Below are 25768 nucleotides of genomic sequence, written 5' to 3' on the forward strand. Positions count from 1 at the left end.
AGAAAAACAACAACAACAAAAAAACCCACCCGGAAAAGGGGAGAGGGGGCTGGGGAAGGAGGTGGGTGGATGGATGGGGAGAGCACCATCAATGGAGAAGATATTTTCAAGTGGTAAACTGAAACAGTCTACCCCTTCCCTTGGGAGTGTGTGTGGGGGGGAGGGGGATATGCTACTCCCCCCCCCCCCCGCCTTCTTCAAGCTGTCTGTGTGGAAGAGAAATATAAGAATCTGTAGAGAAATCAACGTTGGTTCTGCATTATAGGAGCAACTTGAGAAGAGACCCAGGAAAAGAGGATTTGGGGCTTGGCTAAAATACATTCCCCCTCTTCCCCCCCCCCCCCCCCACGCCGCCTTCTTACTGGTAATGAAGTTCTGCAGCGAGCCAGCCAACCCTTTAGGATGGTAGATTGGGGATGGGGGTGGGGGAGGGAAGACTCGCTTTCTAGATCCACCCATCCCAGTCCCCGTGATGTCTGTGTCTGTGTTTAGAGACACTTGCCTGAGATGCTGCCGGGGCTCCACCAGCCCACATAAGTGTCTTCGGGCTACATAGCTGAGGAAGATCGGTCCTGTATGACCCGAAGAGGGTAACGGTGAAGTGTGCTGTTCATAGTCTTTACTGGGCTCCCTAACAGTCAGTGCCCCTCACCCCGGAAGAATGTACTAGAACATGTTTAGTGAAGAGGTCGTGGAAACTACACAGGAGCCTTCTCTTCATCTACTCATCCTTAATTCAGCTTCAGAACTGCACCAGATCGTGCTATGAAGAGATGCTTCCGCCTGATTATTTCCACTTGCTATCATTTAGATCCGAGTCCTTACAAGGAACAAGGATTCCAAGGAGGTAGCCTGGAAAGGGTCTGCATTGCTGCGGTCCGGGACCTGTTGATCATGTTAAAAAAAAATCCTCAAAGAGAGTAGGAAGTGAGCAGGAGTCTGGTCTTTCTTCTTGACAACGATGCTACACAAACAAACAAACAAAAGCAAACAATGACAGGAAGAAGCAAATATGTGCCTCTAACTTCTGTCTTTGAATTCCCATCATTTCCACCGCTAGGGAAATCAAAGTAAGTAAGCATTATCTATGGTGATACTCCCTTGGAAGGAATGAGGGTGGACTGCCAGAGCTCACATGTAGAATGGATTGATCTAGTAACCAGGCTGGCCCTAACATCCAAATGAGAGAGGCCAACAAAAGGTGGGACTTTTCAGGAAAAGTCATATGAACAGGTACATGATTCATTCCATTTTCCATTCATCTGAGCCCTACTCTGGTTATTCATCTCTGAGATGCATCACTTAATTGAAAAGAACACAAATCTGGATGTCCTAGAACTCTCATGCTGTCTTTGAAGCTAGAAGAGACATTAGAACAGCGCTGCCCTTTGTTTTGCATATGACAGAACAGGCTGAGAGACTTTAGGGGATTATTCAAGGTCATCCAGCCTGCTGCTGTCCATCTCCAAAGTAGTGTTTTCTTTTGCCATTCTTCACAGTTACCTCCTCCTACTCTTGTCTCCTACTTAACTCTGGATTGGCCAACTGCGGATTTTGTCCTGGCACTTCTAAGGTGCTGCAGAACACTTTAACAGCAGACAAACAATTTCTCCATCAAGTGGTCTTACCTCTTGCCAAAACAATCCTGACAGCCAGTGAGCTGATTGAGCTATAAAGTGTAAAGGGTGGAGAAAGGGGAATTGGGCAGATACAGGCAGGGGTAAACAGTGGCCAGCCATTCAGCAAGTACTGAGAATACAAGCCACCCAATCCCTATGGCTGCTAGGAAGAAAATCTTCCTAATGTATGCATGTTGGCAAAGCGGTGACAGAGGCTGCCAAATGGGCAAGAAGAGGTCCCACTTTGGATGTCACTTGATTTGTAGAGCTAGTACAGAGAAAAGAGTTGAGTGTTGGCAAGAAAGAAAGAGAATAAAATTAAATTCACTGCATTTATATGTGCGTTTTCTTTTAAGTATGCTACTCAAAACTTAGAAGATGCTTAAAGCTGTAATTAAGATGTGTGTATTGTTTTTCACATTATTATCCTTCAAATCATTTCATGTGTATGTTATCTTTAAACCTTTCTCACCTCTAATGTGGCAAGTCACATCTTTCCTGCAGTTTTAAACCCCTTGGCAGAACTGTATACATTAACAGATTGAAATGAGCTTTATTGAAATTTAGCTATTCTAAGTCATCTAAGCTGCAGAATCCCAATTTATTATGTATTTAAAGCATACCAGCACTGATTAAATCAATGCAAATTAGGTTAAATAAGAACAACATGAATCAAGTGTTTCAGCAAAGTTGAGTCGAGAAACGACAACTTTTGAGTCACTGCAGCAAGTTGATATGGTTGTTTTTTCACCACTTTTAATTTCATGCTTCTAAGCATCCAACATACTAAAAAAGAAAAAAAAAACAGAAGAAGAGCTTACCTAAAGTTCTTTCTCTTTCCTCCTGTTCTTACATATGTTTTAACCTATCGTGATAAGTTTGATTCACAGATTTATAATGTAGCTACTGTGTGTGTATTTAATCAGTCTTTCCCTCTGAGTAAACCAAAGTTTTCTATTAGCAAATGTCTTCTCTTTCAGCATTAGATAGTTGGTTAAAGATCGTTTCCATGCTTTAACAACATCCTTGTTGTGTTTCATGTTTGTATGGGGATGGAACATGAGACCAATCTGGTTGAGATGTTAAACCAGTAATTGTAGAAGTTGGGCATCAAGAATGCTACCTCAAAGCATCATGCCAAAATGGGTTTAGGAATTGAGTCCAGGCCTCTTCCAATTTGGTGTTAGAAAGAAAAAAAATCTAGAATATGTAGGTTCAGGAATTGGGGGGAAACTTGGGGAGAAAAAGCAAGGTGAAAATTAGACTGTCAGAAGACAATGTAGAACTAAGGTAGAAGAGAGGCTCAAGGAGCCAGTGTTAGGTCGCCCTGGGGAAAAATGGCCCTCTCCTTTGTTCTCTGCACATGGCCATCCATGGAAGACATAGGTGCCAGGTGGCCAGCACCTGTAACTCAGGTAACTGGTGCACCTGGGGCCAGTGGGAGGTCCTGCAGGCTCTGACATCACTTCCTCATCCTCTGAGGTCACTTCTGCATCCTCCCCAGTAATGCCTCCTTTGGACAGTGAGAGGTCCCCCAGGCTCTGAGGTCACTTCCGTGCCCTTGAAGCCATGCCTTCTCCTCACATTCCCCTATAGAATCTCTCTCCCCCATAAATTCTCTCTCTGCACACCTCTACCTGGTCCTGGCCAGAGGTTTGGTTCTCCTAATTAACTCGTTTCTGCCTGAACCTTGTGTGGAGGTCTTTCTCTAGCCTGTATAGCCAGCTTTGGTTAGTTGCAGCGTCTAGGCATGTAGCTTGGAGGTGGAAGAAACATTAATTCCTTCTCTCCTCAATCTCATAAAGTTAACTTTTTCTTGACACTCTAGGTCATGGTGTGGAGTGGGCATAGGAGAAGGCTCAGACAATTATATTTTGGTATGCCATTACCACTCCTATTTCACCTTAACTGATGACCACCTCCAGTTTGCTCATTTTGGTCAGAAGAATTTGTGAGTGAAGAGAGGCAAGTACAGAAAGTCTGAAACCAATGTGTATTTCTGAAGAGTAACTTTGCTTTAGTCATTGCAGCCAATGTACCAGTGAAGAAAAACTCAAGTAATGATTTTACTGTTCTGTTGTCATTAGCACCAGACTGGACTTTGATCTTTATGCTTTTGTCTTTAATTTTCAGTAGCAGTGAACCATGGCTTTTCTTTAAAAAATGAAACAGAAGAATTAGTGGAGAGTAGGAGTCACAGTTTTAAAAGGACAGAATTAACCCTGTTCTAGTGAGTACACACAAAACCACTGGCATTTTATAGATAGAGCACCTTCGTGGATGCAGGCAAAGCCTAAAGCATAGGACTGAGGCTTCTCTCAGAAGATCTACCTAAGAGCAACACACAAGGGAAGGCCATTCTATGGATGAATTGTATGATCCTTTGGAAACAAGGCATTGGCATAGGCAAAAATAAGAAAGTACCCTCCATGCTCAATGAGTAAAGTAAGCAATAGGAGTAAACCAATGAAATATAAGCATCTTGCTATCTTTCCCCTTTCACAGGTCTTTTCTGTACTGGATTATGGTCTCATTGTGGCAAGTTAGGTTGAAGTATTGTTTTCTTCTCTGTGTAGGCTTAACATTCTTACATCAAGGACTCCTTAATTGACTTTAGTTTCCTCCTCCATGTAAAGTGATCTCTCAGACTCCTCATTCTTCTCAACTCTTAGCTGTATACCTTTACCAGTCTCATGGTCTTGCTCAGCTGTATAGGAGTGGAGCAATAATTTCTCATCTACAATATTTTAGAACTGAAAGTTTCATTAGAGGTAATGAATAAAAATTGCTCATTTGGGTGGCCAGATGTGGTGGCACATACCTATAATCCCAGCTACTTGGGAGGTAGACATCAGGAGGATTATGGTTTAGAGCCAGCCAAAAGTGTTAGTGAGACTCCACATGAACCAATAAATAGGGCATGATCGTGTAAATCTGTAAGACCTCATTTGGAAGAGGCAAAGGGAGGAGGAGGAAGATCCAGGGCTCACCCTAAACAAAAATGTGAACCTTGTACAAAAATAACTAGGAAGAAAGAAAGCAAAAAGGCCTGGGGATGTGGCTAAAATTAAGGGGCTTGCCTTGCAAGCATGGGGCTCTGACATCCAACAGTACTTTTGAAAAAAAAAAAAAGTCCAGTTGAGATGCTGTTAATATGTTTTCCTGCCTCAGCTTTTCCAGTGCTGAGATTATAGTTGTATATCACCAAAACCAGATTATTACCATTTTAATAATTATGAGTCTATAGAAAGGGTTCCAAGTATGACTATCTTAACAGCTATTTAGGGTGATTAAATGTACTTGAAGATCTTTTGGCTAAAAAATAAAGGCTGAGGACCAGCATCCTCAGCTTTTGTTAGAAATGTAAGATCCTAGGCCTCTCTTAAGCCTCATGAAATCAAACCTGCATTTAACCCAGAAGCCATAGATAATTCATTAAAATTTGAGAAGCATTGTATTATAGAACTGATGATTTTTAATCTGAAATAGAAACCAAGACATCGTTGATTATCCAGATTTTTTTTGATTAGGTTTTTTAATTGTGAAACTATAGTTGATGGAAATTATGAGAAAAATAGCCTTTTCTATCAAAGTAGTTTCCTTCTTTTCTGTTAATCTTGAGAGAAAAGTTTCTCTGAAGGGTTCCTGCTTGGGTCAGGTGGCTTTGCCCTTGTTAATTACATTTTAGTTACATCTACCTTTTTCCTGAGCACTTTAATTAAGACTTCCTTTTAGAAGCCCCTTGAATTTTAGTTGCACCCTTTTAATTAAGCAATATCTTTTTGCAGATTGTGAGCCTGAACTCAGTCAATGTGAGAAGTCATGTCTTCTTTAGTTCCTATTTGATACTGAAAGCAGAATGTAAGCCCAGTCTGTCCGTCTCTAGCCCTTAAGGGGAGCTGTATGAAGTTTGGTTTTATAATCAGTAGAGCAGAAGGTATAGTGCCTTCAGAGGTGCGAGCTTTGAGCATCTTCCAGTGGCTACTTTTCCTGATATCTTTAGGCATTGATGGTGTTCGGATATCTAGCATATGATGTTGGCTTCAAGCTCCCAAAGCAGGCATTGCTTTGGGTCTTTCAGGGAAGCACAGCACATTGTTCCTTCATGTGTACAGTTACGGAAGGCTTAGGAGCACAGGCAGGTGAGGGGATATGGATTCAGGGTTTGTGATTGCATCTTATTTGTATTGCATATTACAGGTCACAAAACCTGTAACATTACCAAACCTTCTGTTTTCTTAAAGTGCTTCTATCGCTAGTATGTGCTTCTCATACATAGTTTTCTTACAGAAAAAAATACAATTGAAAAATAAAATGTTAAATTAAAATTAAATCAACTAAAATTGAACTACCCAGAAAGAATATGAAATTTTGGTAATTCCATTGCTATTATTCTTCAGACATTATAAAATATGCTATGGTGAATATCATCCTCATAGGCATATACCTTTGCTAACTTATACAACTGTGTCTTCACACTTTCTAGACATGAAATTTTTCTTGAGAGGTAAGGGACTTTAACGGAATTTCAAAGTATAGTAGATTGCCCTGGAACAGTGAACATGTCTCACTTTCAACAGCCTCATTGCTGCTTTCTGAACAACCCTAGCACCTCATACATTGAAAGACCTTTTGGTTCCCTCTCCAAGTAGCCAGGACACTAAGACATCCTGGCTGTACGCTCTTCTAGATTGGCACTATCCTTTTCTCTAGTAGCCATTTTTTTTCACTCAATCCTACAGAAGCAATTCTCACTTCAGAATGGTTATTGGCCTCTGGGACCTTCAAATTTCCTTCTGATTGCTTATGAGCATTTAATTCCTACTTCTGTTAGGTAATAGGGCAAGCCAATTATTTTCACACAAGCCTTCATATCTGAGAATGGATCAGTCCAATGCTACTTAACATGTTCTGTGGAGGTAAGAGTATTCAAATATATTTGTGAAGTGTTAAAAAAAACACTGTTCTATTCACCAAGATATAGAAGACATGATCACAATCATAATAAACCTAACTTTTTATAGCATTACCCCCTTAATTGGGTTATGTGTTATATTAACTCAGAAAGACCCAAGTTTTTAAAATCATCCAGATGAATGCCTCCTATATGTGGCTTCCTTATGCATATCTGTTTAGTATCATCCCCTGAAGGAGTCTGAGGAGTCTTCTGTGGGAAATTAGCCTGCCCTCTTGTATGCATTTACCACTTCATTCAGATTATCTCCCCTTCTCAGGAGCTACTACTTAATCTCCCACAGGCACCTCAAGATTTCCTTTTAATTATTTATTATGCATGTTTGTTGTTGTACTTATTTGTTGCCATTAGTTTGTTTTAGGTCAAACGGAGGTTCAGCTGATGAGATGCAAGAGCTAGATAAAATGTGGTACTCACCTTCAGTGCTCACAGGTCTAGCGTGGAACTGGTGGGGAACAAAGCACTATTTCAAGTTATGGGAGAGACATAACCAAGAGATGTAGTTAGAGATTTATCTAGCCAATTGATCAAGGACAGACAGAGTAGCTGGGGAGAAATGACGTGTTAACTACATAGGCAGATAGAGAAGGCCACTCCACTGAGAGTTTTCTGAGATTCATAGAAAGTATAGAGATAGATATGAAAGAGAAGAAGGTAAGAAGACAGAGTTTAGGGTGTTAATTTAGAGTCTGGCATATGATTTCCAAAATATAGGTTTGAGAAACATAATTTTGATGATGATCTTGAGCATGAAAGGCAAGAAAAAGGACACTGGAAACAAGGAAAGCAGTTGGGAGGCTACTCCATCTGGTGTTGTCTGGAGCTGAATAGATTAACACTGAAGATAGACAGGGCAGGCCAGGTGCAATTACAGTTCTGCAGTACCTTCTGAGAAATAACTTAAGGTGATTTTAATGAGATGAGTTAGCTAAGGGTAGAAAAGAGCCAATCTAGAGTAAGATATAAAGACAAATTTTAATATTTACAGCTAATATCTTGGTGGATATTATAGTTGGACAGACAGATGAGGGATTTTCTGGAATGATCATGGTAGGTATAGTGATGATATTAGGTACAAATGCATAGAAGCAAAGTTTAAATATGGCTGATATAGAATTAGAAGCTCTCAAAATCTAGTGGACATAGAAAGAAGCTAGACAATGGAGACTGTAAAAATGAATCTACAACCGGTGTTTAAGTTGTGGGATGTCTGAAGTAACTGCAAGTTCATTTCTAAAGTGATGATTCTTAACATTGAAGAATAGGGGGTAGATCACTTCAATAGAAGAGATATTTTATTACACTGAGAAACACTACCACAGTCCACAGCAAGAAGCCATTAACATATAGACATGACTACAGGCCTGTCATTAAAATACATTTCATGTCACTGTGAGAACAAAAAAAGCTATGGATGAGGTTGTTAGGTGAGGTTTGGCGTGTACAACTAGATTATCAGGCTCACCAACACAGAGAGAGATGCCTTACATCAAGTAAACCCCCAAAAGAAATGTGTAGTTGAAGGACTTAGTGTCAATTCCAGTCTGACACTGATTGTATCTTTCCCCAAGAAAGGTTGTCATTGGCATCTTGTGTTAGCATAATATTATTCCTTTGGGGATAGACCTTATGTTACTGTCTCAGATATGAAACAAGGTGATGGCTGGAGATCATGTCCTTCAAAAGACAATTCTCTGCTTGCATTTTAGAAGAAGAACTTGAGCCATCTAGTTGCACAGGGAAAAGAACTTCTGAGACTTCTGCCTCAATGTAAAATATTGTCATTTATTAAGTTGTGGGATTTCAGCAGGTGAGCTATCCTTTAAGCAGATATTTTCAAGATAATAAAATAAAAGAACAATAAACATATTTACAAATTGGAAATTGCCCAAATGTTATTACAATGAGTGCTTATAACAATTTCTACTCTATGAGAGTATAAGCAGACAATGTAGATTGAAGACAAGAAAAGAAATGAAAGACAAAGATCATACTGTTCCCACTTTACATGTTATGTAAAAACAACAAATAGCAATAGTACCCCAAAATATGGTCTTAAAAGCAATGAATTTATTTCATGTTTTTGCGTTGTCTCCAGTATCTTCACAGGCAGTCAGTTGAGGGCAACTGTGCTCTCTTGGGTGTTTGCTGTCCACTGAAGAATTAGGCGGACACGAGATGCTCCTGAATGGCTTCACACATATGATATAAGCAGTTGCATATTGCTCATTGGTTGGTGTTGACCTGACAGCTTCTTAGAAATGCAGAATCCCAGGCCCACTCAAGGGATAAGGAATCAGAATCCCCAATTTTTACAAGATCCCCAGGTGATTCATAAACCTGGTACGATTTTAGAAGTACTGTAGCTTTTTGCTATTCTTCATAATTCCCTTTCCAGGAGTTGCTGTGTTCTCCTGTTGAGTGATAGATCTTTGATTTTTTTTAAGGTGCCAAAACTGCTTCCTTCTGCACAATTGAAACAGAACAAGCACAGGTTTAAACAGTAAAACAGGTTGCTTCACAGCATGAATAGCTGGAGAGGGAGAGGGGATAGCATTTTTCTGCTCAATTGTCCTTTGCCTGTAAAAATAGAAATTTAAAATTAAAATTACAGTACATAAATATTAAAAAATATTGTAGTCAACTAAGAAGCACTGTTTAGATGTTAGAACATTTTAAAGAAATCCAAACAGGAGGCACATGCTTAAACCTGCCATTTATATTCCTGACCTATTGTTTCATTGGACCTTCATTTTCCGAAGTTTTAACGATGGACTTTACAGCGTTTAACTCACAACTTAAATATCTCTAGAACAGGTGCAAGTCCCCTGGTACTCTAAGATTTTTCAAAAAGCAGTAAGACCAGCAGAATGCATTAAGCATTTAGCATGTTCAGGCAAAGTGTCTTAACCTGTAAGAAACAGACATCCTGTAATTCAGTGGCTTCTCATCATTTCCTATTCTAGAAGTAAGGGGAAAATGTATGAAAGAGAGGCACAGCTTTTAACAACACAGGTTTATTTCACTTGACTGAGTGTACATGAGGGAATCTAAAAGACTTGTAGCTTTTCTTAACTTCTGATGTTCTTTTAACTGAAGGTATTTGGTTACAGCTTGCCAGTCTTGGTTTGCCTTGTGCCTGAAGGTTGAAAAGAAATGAAAAAGGAAAAGGAAATAGAGAAAAGGGCGAACAAAATTTTCTATTAAAGCCAATGTTGTATGAGTAAAGTTTGCTTGGGATAGTCTTTTCTTGGCACATGACTTCTTTAATGCTATTTTTATTGCATATGCTCTGGGATCCTGTTCTTGTCAATCAACTAGCCAGCCAATCAATGGTTAACAAATATCTATTGAGTGGTTAATGCATGCAGGCATATTCTTGGTCTGAGGATAACACAGAGAGTAGGACTAAGTAATCAGATGATTTAGTTACTGTTCAAATTGGAAAGTTAAAAAGCAAAAACCAATAAAGTAGAAGAAAGAAACTAAGGAAAGGAACCTGTTTGATATAAAGTTAGGCACACTTTCCCCAAGACAGTGATACCTGAGTTAAGACTTGACTGATCAGAGTAACACACAGCCCTTTAAAGCTCTATGAGATGTGAAATCCCAGCAAGGGAACAGCATGAGCCAAGGCCCTAAGGCCCAAAGAGGCTATGTTCAACAAGCTGTGAGGTGGCTAGGTATTGGAGTGAATGAGATGAAAAGGATTTTGAACAGAAGGTATGCTTCCTTAAAGAATCAATGTACCTTTTTATAAATCTTCATAAATATGTACCAGCATCCTCATCACTGCCACCAAAGTACTTTATGAGGTGATTAAATTAAAGCACTTTGGTAAATTCCTTTCATTCCCCAAACATACCATGTTCTCAGTGTACACGAGGAAATTAAGTCATTGAATCCAAGGCCACTTAACACAAATGGCATTGATACTATAAAATGATTTTTCTACATTCCTTAGACTTCTTTGTGGAACAACTAAGAACGCAGGATACAAATCAGCCTGTTAACTCTAGAAGCCAAACTGCACTCTTCTACAGTTTTCCTTTTCTGTAAGGTTCATTCAGGAAGAAAGGAGCTGGGGCAATTCAGACTTCCCTCCTGAATTCCCACTCCTCTAGGCCCCTTCTACCATCTGTTGCTGTTTGTGTAGAAACGAGAACAGAATAGAATAGAACAACCACACACATTCAGAAGTCTCATTTCATATGTGGGAGTCCAGATTCATTAACAAGTTCCTCAGACTTTCCTAGCCCTTACAACACAATCTAAACATAACCCACTGGAGTCATGGGGATAGGTGAAGTTCAGCTTCTTGATGTTGAATGTCACTGTCCAAATATATCACCTGCTACTTCCTAGTTCGTGTTTTATGCTTCAAACAGGTTGCTTTTCTCAAAAGCCCATAATGTTTATTTTAGTTTTCTTCATCATTCCCGTGATTCTTAACAGCTAATAAGAGCCACCAACTTCATCGTGTCTTCCATTCTCATCCCAGACCCTTCACCCATCCATGCATAAACCCTATGTCCATGATGCATCTGTCCATTCTGCAGTCATATAGAGGGTACTTACTCTGTTTCATTAACTGTGCTGAGTTCTAAGGGATATGAAATACTAGAAATCTCCAGTTAGAAGGCTGTGTGGTTCTCTACCACCACTGAATGATTATCCACATAAAAATTAAGTCATCTGTTAAATACGGTTTTAAACTGCTCTCCAGATGTTTCTGCACATCACCACCCCCCTTCCAAGTTTTTCATGTCTCTTAAGCTACAATTTCTCAAAAGCAAACTCATAGTGTTTCTAGTGTTCAGAGAGTTGGAATGTTTTTGTTTTGTTTTGTTTTGCTTTTGCTTTTGCTTAGGTTCTGCTTTAATCACTTTCCAGTGAACCCCTGGGTAAACTTCAATACTAAGAGTAGGAGTTAGATTGGAGGATGCCTAAATTTGTGGATTCGTAATGCCTACCAAGAGTTGGAAAATGGAGTGGAGGCTAAATTACAAAGATGTTGAGGGCTTGCTTCAACGATGTCTTTTTAATTTACTTAAGTGGTGATAGGTTTCCTAACGATAGTGGAAATTTGTACTGACTTATAGACTAAAATTTAAGAACGAACTATGGAAAGATCAGACTGGACTTTCTTGTGAAGCTAGATCTTCAAACAGTTTCCCGGGTTAGGTAAGGATTTTTCCCTATCACACAGGACAGTTCGGATAGGAGCTTTCTTTCTACTTTTCTTGGAGTGCTACATCTGACACCAGACATTAAATATGGACAGTGTCAGAATGATCATCCAAGAGGTGCTTATGAGTAATTGGTTACAAATTCATGAATGCTTATTAAAGGAAGGTATGAGGTTGGGGTTCATGTTTATGCTCTATAAACTGTTTTCCAATGGAGGTTCTTACCCTTTACCAAATACTATCACAGACAGAAGTTCAGGTTTATTGGTCATTTTTTATTCCTTTGAAAAGGTTAACTATGTTCAGAGTTGAGTGCTCATTTTAGTAATTGACACTGATCTAAAAGAATTCCAACTCATAACTTGTACTTATTGCCAATATAATTGAACAATTGTTACTAATTTATGTCCAAAAGGCAGTTACCAGTTTAAATGTTGTTTAGTAGGATTCAGCTACTTGTTTACAATATAAATTTCTAACAAGGGCTCAATGGATACAGCCAGGTTTTGAACTGTTGTGGTTGTGAGCTTTGTTTTGAACAACTAAATAATTGTTTAACAAAATGAGAATGGAATATTGCCAAACTGGCCACATGTCTTCAGACTCAACCATGGTTTGTTTTCTTACTGAGTGTAGTGAATAGTACAGCTCTCCCATAGTTGTTATGAACATTACAAAGGCTTTAGGACTTATTCTGAGATCCAAGGATACCACTCAGGAAATTATTCCATCCTAGTGATGAAGCCAAGTATTGTTTGTTTTGATGGCTTTGCCTTTTTGATGGTTTTGCTCCTTCAAAACTGAAAATGCATGAAAGGGTAAAGCAATTCCAAGTGACTTTGGTAAGATTGTTATCTAGTTCTTCAATTCCAGGGCTCCACTTTCCACTCTGATTTCATAGTATAGCATCCCTGTACAGCCATAAAAATCCCTGCTTTATAAATAAGATGCATTTACTACACACCTAACTTCAGTGATGTCAGGAAGGTTAAAGGGAGATGTACTCAGAAGTTCTCCCAAAATGTTTGATGTTCTCTCTAAAGAGGTTAGCAGCCATTGGCTGGGGCCCTTCTGAAGCCGTGAGCATGCTACCTTGTGGCCTGCTGGTAGGAAATGAAGCAAAATTTTCATCCAGGTATTTTGAGAACAGTTAAGACAGGAATTGCCTGTTAAAAAATAACAATCAGAAAGCTACAGAATCATTTTGCCCTGATTTTGACATTGAGTGACTGATTATTTTTCTTTCATTCAGTATTGTTAAGCAAAACAATGCTTTGTTTTCTATTAGTACCTGTTTTCTATCAGTACCTGTCTCTTCATCTATAAAAGGGGATTTGTGGTTCCTGCCCTAGAGCACAACTTTCAAGAAATTAAACCTAAGATGACAATGCACTGTCAGCTTTAACGTTGTATTCTACAGTGTGAAATATTTTATTGGTTTGCTTTTGTAAATACTACAAAAAAAGAAAAAGTATACATACATTTCTCAACAAAGTGGCTTCTAGATTTAAAAAAGTATTAAAATTTCATGTTTCTTTTTTGATTCAGCAGCCCTTGAGCCTCACTCAAGTGTGTCCCATATTTCCTTTTTTTCTGGAAAATAAGATAATCACCACTTAATTCACAGGATGGTTGAGTGAGAAACAGAACATTCAAAATCACCTGTGGATGATTCTCATGTGGAGGAATAGCTCCTAATTTCATTTCTTATTCAATATTCAGTGTGGTATAAAGATACTTGACCTTATTAACATCTTCCCACTTTTACATCATCACTTTTAAATGTTTTAAATTAACTCACAGACTTCATGATGTTTTATGAAAGTCTTTGAAACGACTTTTTAAAATAACCTAACCACAGAGCTGGGTGGCTCATTCCTGTACTCCTAGCTATTCAGGAGGCTGAGATCTGTGGATCACAGTTCGAAGCCAGCCAAGCAGGAAAGTCCATTGAGATGCATTTCCAATTAGCTACCCAAAAAATGGCAAGTAGAGCTATGATTCCAGTGGTAGAGCACTAGCTTTGAGTGAAAGAGCTCAGGCACAGTGCCCAAGCTCTCAGTTCAAGCCTCAAGACCAGGCAAAAAACAAAAGCAAAACAAAGAAACAACAATCTAATGATTGATTTTCTGTTATCACACTTTGGGGGAATTACTAATAATTCCTTAATATCATATAATATATGGTTCATATTTAGATGACTTGGATTGTCCTTCAAAAATCTGGGTATTTTAAAGTATATTTGTATGGGGTCCAAACCATATTACCATTTATGTTTATTAAAGAGTTGATGGCTTTGAGATGAACGAAGGGGAAGAACGACCCTAGAAATTACCCTAATCAAAGGACTGCATCAGAATGTATTACCATCCATATTTATTCACTTTTCCATTCATTAAAATATGCATTGAGATTGTTTATTTAATGTATTGGATATATGGATATAAAGGTGATTTTGACATGATAGTCCTCTGATATGCACATATGCAAAATGTCTAGAAGAAGCAATATAAGAGAAATTATCAAATTTATAATATACAAAAGGGAAAAACTTGATGAAGTACCAAATAAATAAAGGGTGTTGAATAGGAAGGCCTCCTAGGAACTTAAGGAAGCTGAAGAAAGTTTGGAGATTTAATTGGGAGAGTTTGGGAATTTCAATCAGAGAGAACTGACACTAACAGAAAATAGGTATTTGACTCTCCTGGTATGACTTGTGGGCGGACAGGAAGTCTTAGACTAAGTTGGACTGGTAGGAAAAAATTTGCTTATGGCAGTATTTATTGAGCAAAGTACAATGGTGGGGAAATTCACATACAGAGCATGAGAAAGTGTGCTAGAACCAGTGATTTTCTTTAGTATATTATTTCCTTATTAAACAGCACATTTAAAAAGACTTTTTGATATAAAATGAATTCGTACAATTTATGCAAATGAACTACAACTAAAGATAATTGTGTAATTAATCCTTTTTGTCTGTTTTAAGTCTAAATTGATGGGCTTTTAAAATTTTGTGTTTTCTGGACTGAGGAAAGGGTTTAGCAGTGTAGCATTTCCTGACATGTGAAGGCACTGGGTTTGATCCCCAGGATTGGAGAAACATTTGTGTTTTCTAATACATCAGAAAGCTATTTGTTCTAAGTACAGTTGATTGTGGCAAGATTTAGCTTCTGTGAATGTGTATATATATGCACTAGAAGGTTCTGGTGGGTGATAAAATGCTGTTATCACCAGTGCTGGGAAATATTAATGTGAGTTTAGTCTTTATTGTGACTGTATTTAATCAATACCTTATTTCTTCAAGCATGTTTTGCAAGGCCAGCTCTGGCATGGAAGGTAATCTATACTCTCAAGAAAAACTATAGCCTCTCTGAAGGTGCTCCGTATATTATTATTATTTTTAAGTATGTTGGCTTCAGAAGAGCTGCTATTTTTTCTTGTTAAAGAAACAACCACAAAACAGAACATGATTTTAAGAGAAGGTGCATATTTTAAAGATGAGGTTCGAGACGTTCCTAGCATGTAGAACTGCACAGAACCACCTTTTTTCTTTCTAGCAAGAAAAGTAATTAGCATCTGATAAGCAAGTTGAATTGTCTTTCTTTTCAATCACCTGCTAGGCTTTTGGCAGTTGGAATAACCCAAACTCAGTGTAGATCACTGTCAGTAAAATGTCCAGTGGCCTGTCAGCCCCTCTTCAGATGGCCTGAAATCTTATGAATGGGTCTATGAGTGGGTTTGGACTCGCAGAGATTGTGCTTTCTGAAGCTCACACTCTGACTGGTACAACTTCCCCCCAAAACTAGCGAACCTATTCGTCGTCGTCATAGCAACACACAAGGGCCCACATAGGCTTAATCCAGCAAGGCAATTGTTCCCTTTCTTGGGCGGCTGCACACCCTAACTCGGCGGGCTGCCGCCCCCGGACGCCCGCCCGCAGCTCCAGGACAGTGGGAGGCGACTGGGGCCGAGGGGCCCACGCGCCAGCCTGGCCCAGGCGCAGACGCTCTGCTTAGGGGCTGCCAGCGTTGCCATGACGATGGGAAATGCGCGCCTCTGGGAGATGGCCCCAGGATTGCCTTGTGGAGTCGCGGCTTTGCTAGCTCCCTAGCATAGGAGAGATTCTTTTAATTGCACTCATTGCCAGTCAGGAGCTAAACTCCAAAACCAACCAAATCCACCTGCAAGCCAAGAGACTACAGTAGTCCCATTTCCTGCCCCGTGCCAATGGCAAAGGAGATCGCTACTTTGTGAAGTATTCTCTTTGTAGGCCATCCTCATCTTTTCAGGAGCCAGTGATGTCTGAGTAATGTTGACATAGGAACCAGGAGGAACACTTTTAATCAGAAAATTCTTGGTGGGGGGAGGGATACTTGAGCTTGAATTCAGGGCTTTGGTGCTGTCCTTCAGATTTTTCTCTCTCAAGGCTAGTGCTCTAACTCTTAAGCCACAGCTCCACTTCTGCCTTTTGGATACTTACCTGGAGATAAGAATCTCAGGGATTTTCCTGTCTTAGAAAGGTGATTCTCAAATCTCACCCCCCCTGCGTAGCTTTGATAATAGGCATTAGCCACCGTTATGCAGCGTTAACTTTACTGTTAGCAGTCTTAACTTTAGTCACTGATTATGTCTGTCCTCTTAGGTAGCTCACTAGTTCTAATATCTGTCAAACCATCACCTAGAGAGACCTTTTCTATTTTCAACTTGTTTGTTTCTGGACGTGCACCCCAACTTTATAATACATCAGAGCTGCAAATAGACCAGGGAATCTGAATTATCCAACAGAACCTCTAGGTGATTTTGACATACATCCAGAAGTGGGAATTATTACATAAATCTCCTCTCTTTTTGTCTCTTTATCTGTAGCTTTATTTCATCTGTTCTATTTTTGTTTTTCTGCTCTGTCTCAAATTCAACTTCTCCTTTGTTCCCCTAGGCCACTTCTGTTTCTTCCTACTCTTTTTTCCCTCTTGCTCTCTTAGTGAATCTCTATCTATTATTTAGCAGCACAAATATGTAATAGGATTGCATAGGTCCTGGCATCTGTCATGTTCCTTCTGGCATACCTTAGAGGACCTCCAAACCCTGATGGAGGAAGGAAGGTGATTCCCTCCCCCAGTTCTTTGTCAATTTCATGGGATTTGCTTTTCCTCAGGATGAAAAAAGAAAGTCAGATTACTCTCTGTTAGCATTAAAGACATTCCACTTTTCATAATGTGTAGCAACATCTTTATGGTACAGCTATCCCTTCAAGCTGTAATTAAAGATTACCCTCCAATCAGAAGAAAAGAAAAGCATATAAAACAGGAGCTTGCATCAGGAGAGAAAAATACCAAATAATTTCTTTCAGTTAATCCTGCTTGATTATTTGAGATGCTAGTGCAACACAGATATTCTTTTTGAGCATGAATACTGCGAATCATTACAGATTTACCTGTTCCAAAGTTTCAAGTAAAATCAGGTGGCATATGAGACCCACTTTCTGGTGTTATCTGATTTGCTTTGCTGTGAGGTTGTCACATGGGCTCTCCATCCCTTTCCCCGTGAGTTTTCCTGGCAGCTAAAGTATTATCACTGGTCTCCACTTGAGTCTCAAGTGTTGTCATCAGACAAGCTTCAGTACCAAGACTTCAATAAACAAGACTTCTGGCTATCAGTGCTAAGACCCTACTTAAGATATTAGTTAATGTAAAGATTTCTTGTAGTAGCCAATTAGCTAGTCAATCCAAAGTGTTTATTTAAATGACTTTTATGTACAAAACTTTGGGTAACCTGAAAATTATTAAAAACTGAAGCAACAACAACAAAGGATTAAGATATTAGCTCCTAAAGATGCAAGTAGACTGGCTTACATGGTGAAAGAACTAAATTCTTTGCTTGAAGTGTGTTTGAAACTCCTCTCTCATCAAGACCTTGAAATTCCACATCATCTGGAACTTGACCACCTCAGGCCTCTCATCCTGCCATTTCTATCTCCCTTATCAGTTTTTATTACAACCTACTTCTTTCTTTGATCTCTCCACTTGGTGTCTATCTGTTCTTGTTAGAATACACTTCCTCTCATCTTTCATAGCCATCTCTTTGTACAAAAGTAAAGTTTCAATTTAAAGGTTACTTCCCCTGATCACTCAATCCAAAGAAGGCATCAAATTCTGATTATACTAGATCTTTTAATGCTCTGGCATTTCCTCTCTTTCTCTGCCTCTGTGTGTATGTGTGTATATCTATCTATCTATCTATCTATCTATATATAGATATAGATATAGATATGTATCAAGACATATATACATACTTATGTATATATGCGTATGTGTGTATATATATATATATATATATATATATATATATATAAACACCTTCTCCTACTAAAGTATGTTTCATGAGAACAAGGTTCTGAATTCTTCTGTTCCAAAGAGAAGAATGAAAGATATCAAAAATACTTTCATTAAATATATGTTGACTAAATAAATGAATGAAAGGCTATCTATATCACTTGTCAAGTGAGGTTTTCTACCATCAGTCACTAGTGTGTAAAGAGGAGAGAGGTTCATTCTAGGCTAGAAGGGATGAGAGTTGATTAAAGAGTGAAGACAGCTGACTTGAAAACTGTAGAGGTGTACCTAACTGATATTCAGTCTGGGTTTGTTTCAAATAAGGAAAAATAAAACATTTTGGCCTAACACCAAGTATTCATATATAGCTAAATCCCTTAACCTCAATTTTCATGTTTGGACTTTGGAGATTATGAGTTGCTCTAATTTTGTGATTCTTAAAACTACTTCAGGGCTGGAATGTGGCTTAGTGGTAGAGTGCTTGCCTAGCATGCATGAAACCCTGAGTTCAATTCCTCAGTACCACATTAAATAAAAAGAACCAAAGCCGGATGTTGGTGGCTTATGCCTGAAATCCTAGCTACTCAGGAGTCTGAGATCTGAGGATCGAGGTTCAAAGCCAGCCTGGGCAGGAATGTTCATGAGACTCTTATCTCCAATAAACCACCAGAAAACTGGAAATGGTGCTGTAGCTCAAGCGGTAGAGCGCTCACCTTGAGCTGAAGAGCACAGGGACAGCACCTAAGCCCAGAGTTCTAGCCCCACAACTGACAAAAAAAAAAAAAAGCCAGAGGTGGTGCTGTGGCTCAAGTTGTAGAGTGCTAGCCTTGAGCAAAAGAAACTCAGGGACAGTGCACTGGCTCTGAGTTCAAGCCCTAGGACTGACAACACACACACACACACACACACACACACACACACACACACACACACACACACACACACACCCATACCATATCTTTCCTGACCAGGGAGTTTTGGTAGTATTTTACTGTAACAGAAACAACATCAGAGGGATCAAAGGAATCAAGTTTAAACAATTGGCTCTTTCTCTACTATATGAGATTGAGAACGAAGCTTTCCTTTCATTGGCAAAGAATATGGTTATGGCTGATTCGTCAGGCCATTAGATATAGTTTTGCTGCAATTGCTAGAAGCAATGGTGGGAATAGAGCTTGAATATTCATGTTATATTCTATCTGAGTTTGAAATGCTTATATATTCTCAGAATTGCAGATGTAAAAAGGATCTAAAGGATCATTTAGAGTGTGCAACCCATTCTCCATAGCATTTTTATAATTTTATACCCTAAAATACCAACACCCATATTCATAAAGTGATTGGCTTATGATTTACATTGCTAGATGGTAGACAAACTGAGATGATGAATAGACTCATCTGACCTTCAGTCTAGTGCTCTTTATTCGGAGCCTAAGTGAGCTTCAGCCATTTGCTTATTGCACAAGTATTAAGAAAATCTGGAAGCAATGACTAGGCACACTCATAGACGAAACCCTAACATCATTTTCAATTTCACAGTGGTGAAAATGAGAAATACATGATGAAACGACATGCTGACATTTGAAAGGATTGAAAGCAATATTCCTAATCCCCTTCTAAAAGTATATAGGATGCATTTTCGGCAGTTAGGATGCTATTGTTCCACTTCCCCCATACTTGTTCTACATCATTCAAAATCTGCCATGCTGAAATAATAACATGACTTTGCAATTTTCTTTTTTAAAAAAATCCTTGGATTGGTAGTGGACAGTGCATGGGGATTTATTGTTTTGACTAATGAGATGAGTTTTGCCTGTTGCAAATAATGTCAAATGTCATTCTTCCCATCCTCCAGCAGATGGCAACTGTAGTCTTCTTGTCATTTTGTCTATTTCTACACTTAGAAGATTTTATCCTCCCTGCCCCCCACCCAACCCCCTATGGCCACACCTTCAAAAGTTTTCTATGTCCACTAGTAAGGATTGCAAACGGAGATACCAGACCTTTGCCTGTGGAATCTTCCCTTTGAACATCACCTCAAAAGGCTCAGCTAAATGTGCCCAGACATAATAAAATTACAAATTAACCAACAGTGCTAATAAAAATTAAATAAGATGAGGGGGAAGAGAAAGTCAGAGGTTGGAAAATCAACACAAAGTATCTTCTTCAAAAGAAAATGTGAAACTATACATTTCTTCAGTTCAAGAGTTCAATGAGGTACATTTGATTAGATTGTTTTTAGTTACTGGTTAAAATGAGTCATAAATACCTCCCCAAATAATAAAACAGAAGTGGGATTGTAAGGAATTTCCCATGAATGTGTTTTTCTGTCTCCCTGCAGTGTGTTCTCTTCCTCTCAATTATAGGTAGTGTTTCAGTAATCACAACTATGGCATCTGTCTTTTTTGTTTCCATTATTTGTAGAAACTCAGTTTCCTCTCCAGGTATGTTCTAGGGCATTGCTGAAGGCCTTTATTTCCTTCTTTGCATTCTTTTCTTCATTCCATCTTATCCTACTCCTACCACATAGATTCTAATAACTCTTACATGATTGCTCTCAGAGTGTAAGCCTAAGGGGAGCTGTAAGAAATTAACAGTGAACAATAGCTTCTACTCATTTTTTAAGAGAGAAATGGATGATCATATGCACGAGCAAGTTAATTCCTCACTAATTGCATTTCAATGTTGTGAATAGATTTCCAAACCAGGTATCTTCCCTAGATTTGCTTGTTTGCCTCAGAAATGTCTGAGCAGAGGGCAGGAGAGTCCCAGGAAGGAGTTTTGTGTAAATTAGATGTGATGATCTACAAGTGTATGTGGAAGAAACTGTTCTAACTCTTCCTCTTCCAAGAAGTTTTACTGCTGAGTCTTCTTCAAAATTGAATGCCCGTTAGCTTGATACACTAAAATCAGACAGAAGCTAAAGTTGGAAGTAAGGAAATACCATAGTAATAGGCTAAAAAAAAGCATTTTTAGCTTCAGTGAGAGTGGTTTTTTTTTTTTTATTAGTATTGCTTTCATCTGGTGAAAATATGAGCTATGCTGAAAATACAGTCCTTAGAAATAAACAAAACATAATGTTGGAAATTCACTTACAGCCACTAATGAAGACCAGGGAGCTTACTTCAAGCCCACAAATAATTAGCAGTGACAATAGAAGTACAAACAAAGCCATAATTAATTCCCTAATTGTTCTATCTTGGTATGTCATTTGCCCTCCTGCTTCAACTTCAGCTGTAACATATACCCAAAACTTCTAACTTTGTGCTAATCACTTTTCCATTTGGCTAGTATGGGCAATGATCTTCACAAGAATTCTTTTCTCCTTTGTATATGTATTTTTGGCTTTATTCTTCTGTTACTAGCTTTGTTCCTTGAAATCCTGATACATGGGAATATTTAATTATTGGCATAGATAGCTTATCTGATGTTCACTAGGATACATCTCATAGTTAATATGATACGGAAAATGATAAGTTGATCATTCTGAAGTGATGTGGACAGCTCTTCAGAATTACCATTTTGTTCTTTGTGGCAATAAACTCTTAGCTGCCCCTGGCTCTTATCCTTCCCACATTCTGATTTCAGCATTGAAAAGCAGATGAAAGCTTTAGGAGGTCTTGTCACTATTTCTCAAGGAAGTATGATCAGTTCTTCATGGATGATTTTTTTTTTTTGACAGTCAGTCCTTGGGGCTTGAATTTAGGGATCGGACACTGTCCCTGAGCCTCTTTCTCCTCAAAGTTAGTGCTCTACCACTTGAGTCACAGTGCCACTTTGAGCTTTGTTTGAGTAGTTTACTGGAAATAAGAGTCTCAGATACATTGCTGCCCTAGCTGGCATCCACACAATCCTCAGATCTCAGCTTCCTGAGTAGCTAGGATTACAGGCGTGGGACACCAGCACCTGGCCTTTTTTAAAACATATTGTATTGAATGAGGAAAAGCACAGGAAGCTCTGGTATGATGATTTTCCATGGTGAGAATTTAAAAGGGGTTTTGTGTGTGTGTGTGTGTGTGCATATACGTGTGCACACACATGCACGTATGTATGTGTGTTGTAGAGATATAGCTTTTGACCTGGCTATGTATTTACTACATGGCCATAATGAAAATCCTGTTGAGTAGGAAGGACATAGGAGAAGAGAACAGGTTAGGCTAGTCAACTGGAGAAGCAAGGCCTAGTGACTGAGTCACGTCATCCCTGATTCAAGTGCATTTGCTATAGACTTCCAAACTGCTTTGCTGATATGATAGCTGTGGCTCCCCGAGTTAATTAGAGCCAGGATTTATATCAGATTTTATTGAGGAGTTCTGCCTGTCAGAATGGCTAGGTAAAAATATGAACATGTGTATATTTATAAAATGCTGTTGGTTTTCCTTCAAGACTTTCTTGTCCATATACTAGGAAGCAGGTGCTTTTGGACTTCATTTCTCTTTTTGTGTTTCTAGGTCATATGGGTGAATAACAAGCCTAACATTCAACCATGGATGATATGCAACTAGGAGAAGTTTTGGCTCTGGAGAAATAATGTTTTTAGGGGGATGATGTCTTTTAGAGGGTACAGCTCATAATGTACTTGTATATAATATGTATTTAGAGAAAATTTTCACATTATAGAAGCAAATGAAAGGGTATGGTAAAGACTGAGAGGACATATTTCTCTCTTTTTCTTGTTTCCCCATCTACCACATCTGCCTTCTGTAGTTATAAATGGAGAGAAGATAGAGATTATTTTAAACTTAAGGCATATGCAAAACTTAGAATGTCAGAGACAAGTTAAAAGAAAAGGCAAAAGAGAATAAGATAGCCATTGTAGGTCACAGAATATTGGTGACAGTTTGGCCAGACTGAAATGATGGAACAGTTAAGAAGGAGTAGCAAACTAGAGAGACCCTCACTTAAGAGAGGTCAGGCAGTAAGTAGTACATGGGCACTCATATGTATGTCCTCTAGAAGCATTCTTTAGCTTTTTATTTTTATTTGATTTTACCTATCCAGATACCCTAGAAATCCAGAGAAACTTTGCAATCTGGTTGTGACATAATGTTGAGGACTGGCTAACAGACTTGACTTTCTACCTGTGGTAACTGGCCTCTTTTTAACTGTCACTAGGTATATCTCAGACATACTATATCCCTCCTGGGCATATTGTTCTATGTAATCCTTTCTCATTTCCTTAAGCCTGGCCCCTTCCTGACAGAACCTCAGCATTGTAAGAATTTACTATGGCCTTTCCACCAGAGGCTTCTTACAGACAGTTAATTTGATATGAATTTGTTGTGAAACTACCTTGTATCAAGGAGCATACTAAATGTTTTACATATATTGTTTCTCTTCATCATCAAAGCCCAGCACTAAGTTTGATCCAGCTTACATATATTTGTTGAGATCAAGTATATGAAAGGCATTGAGGGCATAGAAGGAAAGGCATTGGCCTTCACCACAGGTAACTTCAGTTTAGCAAGGAACATATTTCTAGTGGGACGATTCAGCCCAAAAGAGGTTAAAAAAAAAAGTTTGTCCTAGATCTTAAATTTGAATCTAGGTCTTTCTACTCTCCAAGTTGTCATTATTTTTTTTTTAATTTCTCTATTGCATCTACCTGTTTCTTTTATTTATTTATATATTTTACTCAGAATTCTTACTTATTTCAACTTAAAGGCATGCAGATGATCAGGTTGTTTAAGCCAGAGTGTGTCTTTTATGACACATGATTGCACAAGGTAACAAAATGTTTTGGGACATTGCATTCCATTCTGAGAGGAGGATGGAGCCTTCCTGAGTCTCCACAGGTCCAGGGGTCCATTGTAACCAAGTGCCCTGTTGTTCGTTATTGTATTTAGTACTACAGCAACGGCTCCACCAGTGTCTTTATTAAAACTTGCTCTAGGCTAGCATTTTCCCCCTGGGTCAGTAATGAGTTTAGAGGAATGGATGTGGAAATGAGATTTGTTCTCACCAGTGGTGTGAATTATGTCTTGTTGGGGCCCCCCAGGCTAATATTTCAAATTTGCCACAAGGTACTTCATCAAAAATTCTATTTTAGTTCCAAAAGGACCATGCATGCCTATTAGCAAATTCAGAACATGTCTTTAAACTGTGGTTTCTTTTTCTTTTTTTCTTTTTCCTTCCCCTGGCTCTGACCACTGATGGCTTTCGGAATTAGCAGTTTGTGAAAATGGTCCATTTCCACGGGCCAATGAATGGTGCACAGAAGAAGTGCAACACTTTTATCTAACAAGCTCAAGTCTGCGACTACTGAGGTGAAGCAAATGCAGAGCAGCCACGAATGCATCATAACATTAGGAATGCACAGTCACACTGGGCAAACCATACCACACCAGATACACAAGTGTGGCCAGATTTGTGTTTGCTGTCTATTCAATCTTCATGCATCAGTTTGGTTGCCAAACTGTAATTGAGGCTATGGATTTGAATGCTCTTCAATTGGGCCTTGGATTTTTGACATCTACTTCACTGTGCTATAGCATTCTAAAGAAACCAATTGCCAATATGGGCCAATTGGGAAATAGGCCTGCACATCAAAGCACTGCTTTTCCAATAGCAGAAATATCAGAAGTTCTTGACTGTTGGAATGAGATCACAGGTGCTTCATGTCTTTGTAGGCACTGTGTGAAGTGAGAAAGGGGAGGAGAAAGCATCTCCCCCATGAGGCCCACTGACCTCTCAATCCTCCATTATTCCCCTTCCCTCTTCCACTCCTCTTCCCTGTTTGGCTGTTTCTATGATTTTTACATTTCAGAACAATATTGATCAGCTACTTTTTGTTATAAGTCCCTGAAAGGGAAGGAGAATCCTCACCCTATGACAGACTGAACACAGATTGGTCCAATCTTTCTTCCTAACATTAAGAAATGTTCCTCCTACCTCCTATCTTTCCTGTCAAGCAAAAAGTTACTCCTACTCTGGATTGTGGGAAAAAGTACTAAAAGTAGTTCCACTGACGATATTCTACTCTTTTACAGCCAGTTTGTTTTCTCTGTGTATGTGTGTGCATGTGTAAGTGCATATGCATGTATGCGTGCATGCGTGTGTGTGTGTGTGTGTGTGTGTGTGTGTGTGTGTGTGTGTGTGTGTGTGTGTGTGTGAGTACCTAAACTACTTGGGCTTGAAGTCAGTGCCTAGGCTCTGTCCTTTATTTTTTGCTCAATGCTGGTAAGGCTGGCAATCTACCACATGAGCCAGACTTTTGTTTCTGGCTTTATGGAGATTAACTAGAAGTAAAAGTCTCACAGACTTTCCTGCCCAGGCTTATTTCAAACTGAAATCAGATCTCAATTTCCTGAGATTCAGGTATAAGCCACCAGCATCTGGCATCTTCCATTATTTTTTAAGCTGTGCATTTGAGCAGATACTATTGTTGATGTGAGGGCTATTCTTTTACAGGTTTCTGCTGGACACAAGTCCTTTTGACAAGAACACGATTAGTGAGGTACACTTTAGGAGGATTTCTAGCCTTGGTCTAATTGTTCAGTAATAAAACAAACAGAATGGATACTCACTCTCTTTCTCACGTGCCTATCTTACTTTAGTTCTGGAAATTTTCATACACATAGAACAGTATTGATCTTTAAACAAATAGTATTTATGGTCAGCATAAGGGTTTCAAATGCCATTGAACAAGAATTA

At 38.9% G+C, this 25768-nt stretch overlaps 1 protein-coding gene across 3 annotated transcripts in view; it reads left to right on the forward strand.

Annotated features, from left to right (window-relative positions):
* Ctnna2 (catenin alpha 2) overlaps positions 1–25768 on the forward strand; it is a 1104669-nt gene that overhangs the window by 749122 nt on the left and 329779 nt on the right. The gene's annotated exons all lie outside the window — the stretch shown is intronic.

This window comes from Dipodomys merriami, unplaced genomic scaffold (assembly GCF_024711535.1).
Source record: "Dipodomys merriami isolate MVZ:Mamm:240054 unplaced genomic scaffold, mDipMer1.0.p SCAF_37, whole genome shotgun sequence".
In the NCBI taxonomy this organism is placed as follows: domain Eukaryota; kingdom Metazoa; phylum Chordata; class Mammalia; order Rodentia; family Heteromyidae; genus Dipodomys; species Dipodomys merriami.